Source organism: Trachurus japonicus, chromosome 18 (assembly GCF_045865225.1).
Source record: "Trachurus japonicus isolate A0001 chromosome 18, Traja_1.0".
Lineage (NCBI taxonomy): Eukaryota > Metazoa > Chordata > Actinopteri > Carangiformes > Carangidae > Trachurus > Trachurus japonicus.
Genome location: NC_140924.1, coordinates 15466484 through 15472687, shown reverse-complemented (window position 1 = coordinate 15472687; position 6204 = coordinate 15466484).

Below are 6204 nucleotides of genomic sequence, written 5' to 3'. Positions count from 1 at the left end.
AGGACTGATTTCAAAATAAAGGTGCTACATCAGACTGTTCTGAGTGACACTCTCTGAGGAGGTATTCTGTAATAACAGGTAGTTTCCTTTCAATATAAATCTGAATTTACTTGGAACACAGTGAAAATAAGACTGTATTTTTTGTGGAGCATATCCATGGATGTATGTTAAGCAATGTAAAAGAAAGCGCCTTTACTCATTGTGTTATGAGTAGTACTTTTATTTTGAAGGCGTTCCCTGATGTGTCGTGAAAGTTTGTTGATGCTTGTGTTCGAGCCGTCAGTCTGGAAAATGAGTGGAGTTTGAATAGAAATCCTTAACGATGTATCTCATGGATCTATAATGCAATAAATCCATGATGAAGTGGAGGTTTGACTGCAACGGTTAAACGATACTTGCAGGTGGGAGATTCTCGCGGGATTTTGAAATCTCGTTAAGTTAGAAAAAATAACCCCAAAAAAACAGGAGGAAAGATATTACCAAGAAAAACAAGAGGGAAAAAATGACTACGAAAAACTGAAAAAATTAGTCAGAAAACAGGGGACAAAAATTAGTCAGAAAAACAGAAAAAAGTATTCAAAAAAACAAACATTACTCAGACATAATTACTCAGAAAAATCAGACTTTTTTTTCTTAATTCAGGTGAATGCTATAGGCTTCCGTAATAACTAATTTATTATTGATTATTTAACCTTTCGTTTCTGAACTCTCTCTTACCCGCACTTTCAGGTAAAGCAACACACCATACTGAGTCATTCCTGATTACTTAATGAAAACAGGATCACAAATAGTGTCATTTTTTACTTCTTCTCGTTTTTTCTTATTATTCATCTTCGGTGTCTACTCCTCCTACAGTTTTGTGCGGACCCAGGCAAATTATACAGTGTTTTTAAGTATTGAACATGCTTAGTAGAAAGGACTGTGTTCTTCTTCAAACCCTGAAGCTTCTGGGGAATTCTTCTATGAACTGAAGTTTTTTTCGTTGGCGTCTTGGCACGAGCTGAAGGGTGTGGAGTCTGGGCAGCGTAGTGGAGTGGGGGCTGGATTCTGGAGGCAAAACACAGGAAACACAGGTAAATGAGTGAGATCAGTGACAATTACAGGTAACAACTCTCTTTCAGTGCACAGTGAGCACCCAGGTCTTATCGTCTTCAGGAAAAGCAGTATAAAGACACTGGCCTCCTACAGTATCTTTATACTGCTTTTCATGAAGACGATAAGACCCGGGTCCGTTGCAGCCGGCTGCAGCCTCTCTACGAACCATGACCAGCCTCTGCACACACACACACACACACACAACCCCCAGCTTCCTCTCACCACAAAAAAACATACTGATCTGGGATTAGTTTCCAGTTTGGATGAGTAACTCTTTGTATTGTCACAGTTTAGGTGCTTTGTGCATTTGTCATTAGTTAAAAGGAAAGAAACAACAAACTACTTACTGAATTGCACAGCAGCAGTAACTAAGCAGGTAAATTCAGTTGCATCTCTGTGTCATGGTCTGTGTCTCTGTGTCTGGTCTTGGTGTCTGTTTCTTTGAGTTGTTTCCTGTTTTATTTTGAAGTTCCTGTCTTGGGTTCCTGTGTTCTCCCTCCTGCTTGATTACCTCCTGTGTCTCACCTACTGCACCACCTGTGTCTCGTTTCCTTGTGTGTATAACCTCTGTGTTTCCCTTTGTCTCTTGTTGGTTCATTCGTCATTGTCATCGCTGTCTTGCTCCATGTGTTGTTCCATGTTCCCCTTCCAAGTGAGTCCTTGGTTTTCCATTTTGTGTTGTAATTATTTCCTTTGCTACTTTGAGACTTTTTATGTCCAGGACTTAGGCCTGTTGACTTTTTAGTTGATACTTTCTGTTTTTCCCTTCGTTTGGACTTTGGATCCCTGTGTTGTTTTACGTTTGGGTTTTTTAAATAAATAGTTTTTGTTGCTTTGCACCTCCCTGTGTCTGCATTTGGGTCCTGTTTCCCCACACCTGACAGAATAAACCAACCAAAAAAGGACCCAGCGGACCATTCCCCTCCCCGGATGATAACTCTTTTTGAGTAATTTGCCCTCCTGGCAGAGGGGACTGCCAGGAGGGAGTTCTCTGCCAACTCCCCAAGGCCCAGCAGAGGAGTCTCCTCTCGCCGCCGTCAGCGGCCCAAGCCTCATCCCCAGCTGCCCCAGCCTCTCCTCCATCAACCCACCTGCCCAGCGGAGACAAGCCCCCCTCATTCAGCAGGCTAACAGGGCAGCACAGGCCTCGTCCCGGCCTGTTAGCCGCCTTCCTGCCCTGCTCTACTGCAACCATCTCCTGTTCCGGTTGGGCCACAACCACCTCCTGGTCTGGCTGAGCAGCAGCCTTCATGTCCCCTACCTGCAGTTAGACAGTCGGTGGTCCGGCCGACTCCTGCTCCCCGTGCCTCGTCTGTGTTCCGGCCGACGCTGGCTCCTCGTGCCTCGTTGGCAGTTCGGCCAACTCCAGCCCTGCAGCATCCCTCGGCGCCACCACCAGAACTGCAGCATTCCCCAGCGCCACCTCCTGAGCGGCAGCGTATTCCAGTGCCACGCCCTGGCCTGCAGTCACCCTTGGACGCCACTCCTGTTCCGGCGTCAGGGGTCTCAGCTGGCGCCACTCCTGTTCCTGCATCACACGATGCAGCACCCAGCTCTCCTGTGGAGGTCAGGGCACCGAGGAGGAGACATAGGCGGCGAGGGCGCCGATCCTCAGCAAGACAGGGACCGGGGTTTCCTGTCTCCACCTGGTGGCGAGCAGTCCCAGGTTCCCAGCCTCCAGCCAGGGGGCTCATCCACTCCTGTCTCCAGTGTCCAGCAGGAAATCTGTCCGGCTTCCGTCTCCAGTGGCCAGCTGGCAGCCCAGCCCATCTCCGTCCCGGGTCGTCAGTGGGCGGTCGGCCTCCCCCCTGGTCTCCAGTCCTGCAAGCGGCATCGCCCTCCTGCCCAGCCCCCGAGCTGACCCCCAGACTCTCTGTGCTGTTTTACACGTCCCCAGACTCTGCTTGGCCTCCTGGCCGCCCTCCAGAGCCCGGTCCCCCTGCTCTACCCGTTATGTCACCTGACCTTGCCCCTTGTGAGTTTGGTGACTAATTTGGAAGGAATGACAGTGTTGATGGTTGATGAAGATGAACAGCATTCTGGCGTATGTGTTGGTATTGTCTGGGAGTGAGAGTTCAACGCCAAAGACATTGCATCTTCAGTGCTTCTGTTTTCATTGTACGCAAATTGACGGGGGTCCAGAGTCGGAGGAAGACAGGATTTGACATTTGTCAGGACCAGCTGCTCAAAACACGTAGTGATGATGGGTGTAAGAGCTACTGGGCGGTAGTCACTGAGACATGTTGGAGTGAAGTGTTTTGGTACTGGCACAATGGAGGTGGTCTTGCAGCAGGAGGGTGCAACTGCCAGGACCAAGGATAGGTTGAAGTTTGTCAGGACCCCAGCCATCTCCCCAGCTCAGACTCTGAGCACACGCCTAGGGAGGCCATCAGGGCATTCATTGGAGGGAGGGAGGGAGGGAGGGAGGGAGGGAGGGAGGGAGGGAGAGTGTTGAGGGTTGGTCATCTGCTATCAGCTCTACCTTGGAAGCAGGTTTCTGGTTGGGTTGTTGCCAACTGACCTGGCTCCAAATCTGACGATATAAAAACAGCTGCAGGACTCAGGTCAGGCACACATCATTGACCAACAGAGACCGAAGAGAAACTTCTTAAAGGTAGAGTGAAATACTCTAATTAAAGACTTTAATGTAGGACATACTGAAGAACAATTTGAAGTTTTGTTAGTTAAATGAGTCAATGGTAACGGCAAAGAGAGGATTCCATGTGCCAACTGTTGCGTACATACTTGTGTGCTATTGGTGATCCAAGGGATGAGCAGCCTAATATACAGGAGTGAGGCCACCAGCTGTAGTGTGTTGAGAGCAGGGTTACTCACAAAAATTAGAAAGAAACATCTGTGGTTGGTTTTAGGGTGAAGTTGGGTTATTTGGGAGGTTCCTATACAAACTAGTAAATATTTGACACATTTTGTTTTCTGTAGAGAAAACCATGGTGGTGTTCAGTGCTAAGTTAGAAAAGGGTGGAGCCTATGGACCCTTCAACGGAGAAGAAACTGTGAAGTACAACACTGTGATTACAAACATCAGTGACGCCTACTGTCCAGATACTGGTAAATCCATCATATGCAGCCACGCTCATAATCACTCATGTTGATTGATTTATGTGACAGAATTTATAAATGTGACAATATGTTGTTTCCACAGGTGTGTTCACTGCACCTGTTGCAGGTGTTTATTATTTCACCTTCTTCTACCATGCTGGAGGACACCATTTGGCCAAGCTGGAGCTGACCAAGAACAAAGCGCCGGTTGTTGTGACAGGTGATCAGAAATCAGCTGGTGAAACTACTGATAATGGAGGAAATGCAGTGTTCTTGGACCTGCAGCGAGATGACAAGGTGTGTGTGCGCCTGCCTGCAGGTGCTCACGTTTGGGCATCGGGCGGCCACACCACCTTCAGTGGGTTTCTGGTCAACTCTCCATCTCCCCGCACCAACCGCCGCCTGCATCGCCCCCCTAGCCCCCCTTTCCCCTGCTGTTAAACCGGCCTGCCCTCCCTTCCCATGAACCAGTCTGCCATCCAGTCCTCCCATTAAGCTGGCCTGCTCTCCCTGCCCCCCTTGCCTACCAGAAGCTTCTTTCTTCAGCTGTTGTTAACATTTCCATGTTTCCCACATTCTCTGTTATAAACTGTTTTCTTGTCTGTAACAACATCTATTGCACGTCTGACTGTCCTGGGTGAGGGATCCCTCCTCTGTTGCTCACCCTGAGGTTTCTCCGATTTTTCCCTGTTAAAAGGGTTTTCTATGGAGTTTCTCTCAGTCGATGTGAAGGTCTAAGGGCAGAGGATGTTGTTATGATGACATGAAAGCCCTTTGAGACAAACTGTTTGAAAAAACGGGCTATACAAATAAAATTGCCTTGCTTTGCCTTGCCTCCTTAGAATCGATGTCTCCATGAAATAATATGGCAAAAACCTGAAATAAATCATACATCTGTCTTAAAATGGAATTTCTAATTGAAACAGGTGTCATGTCTGATCAAAATAAATAATCGCAATGCAAATCAAATAAGTCTTGACTGGTTCTATTACCGTTTCATGATAAGTTCAACTTATTAATCATCAATAACAGTCACAAGGAAATAATTAAGGAATACCATACCAATGAATCTAACCATGAATTCATAACTATTGGTGAAGCAGTTTGGTACATGTAGATGTGTGACACAACCACAAAGAAATTATGTTTCTGCAAACCAAGATGTCAGAGAGGAGGTGACGAGTGTTCAGATTCATACTGTAAGTTAATCATGCTTTACCACAGTGACACTATGAAGAGTTGCTCATCTGGCTGCACGGATCTCACAAAAACAATCAAAAGCAACAAAATGTTAATTTCTCTTTCCACTCAGTCTCCGTTGGCGTCTTGGCACGAGCTGAAGGGTGTGGAGTCTGGGCAGCGTAGTGGAGTGGGGGCTGGATTCTGGAGGCAGAACACAGGAAACACAGGTAAATGAGTGAGATTAGTGACAGTTACAGGTAACAACTCTCTTTCGGTGCACAGTGAGCACCCAGGTCTTATCGTCTTCAGGAAAAGCAGTATGAAGACACTGGCCTCCTGCAGTATCTTTAAACTGCTTTTCATGAAGACGATAAGACCGGCCGGCTCCAGCCTCTCTACGAACCATGACCAGCCTCTGCGCACACACACACACACACACACACACACACAACCCCCAGCTTCCTCTCACCACAAAAAAAAACATACTGATCTGGGATCAATTTCCAGTTTGGATGAGTGACTTGTTGTATTGTCACAGTTTAGGCGCTTTGTGCATTTGTCATTAGTTGTAAGGAAAGAAACAACAAACTACATCCTGAACTGAGCTGCAGTGTTTGGCATGGTTTGATGTTAAAATCATGTTCACATGCTCAGTATTTTTGTGTCAAGTGTCATTTTTCTTTTTTTATCTGACAGGTTGGACACTTCAAATCTCCATCTGTCTTTTCATTATTTCCTTTTTACTTCTTCCTGCTGCAAACCAGCTCTCCATTTCCTTTTCTAGTTACTGGATTTCATCTTTCAGTACATAACCAGACGGACAGAGCAAACAATGTGGTCTGACTTGATACAGTCATGTCAACAGGC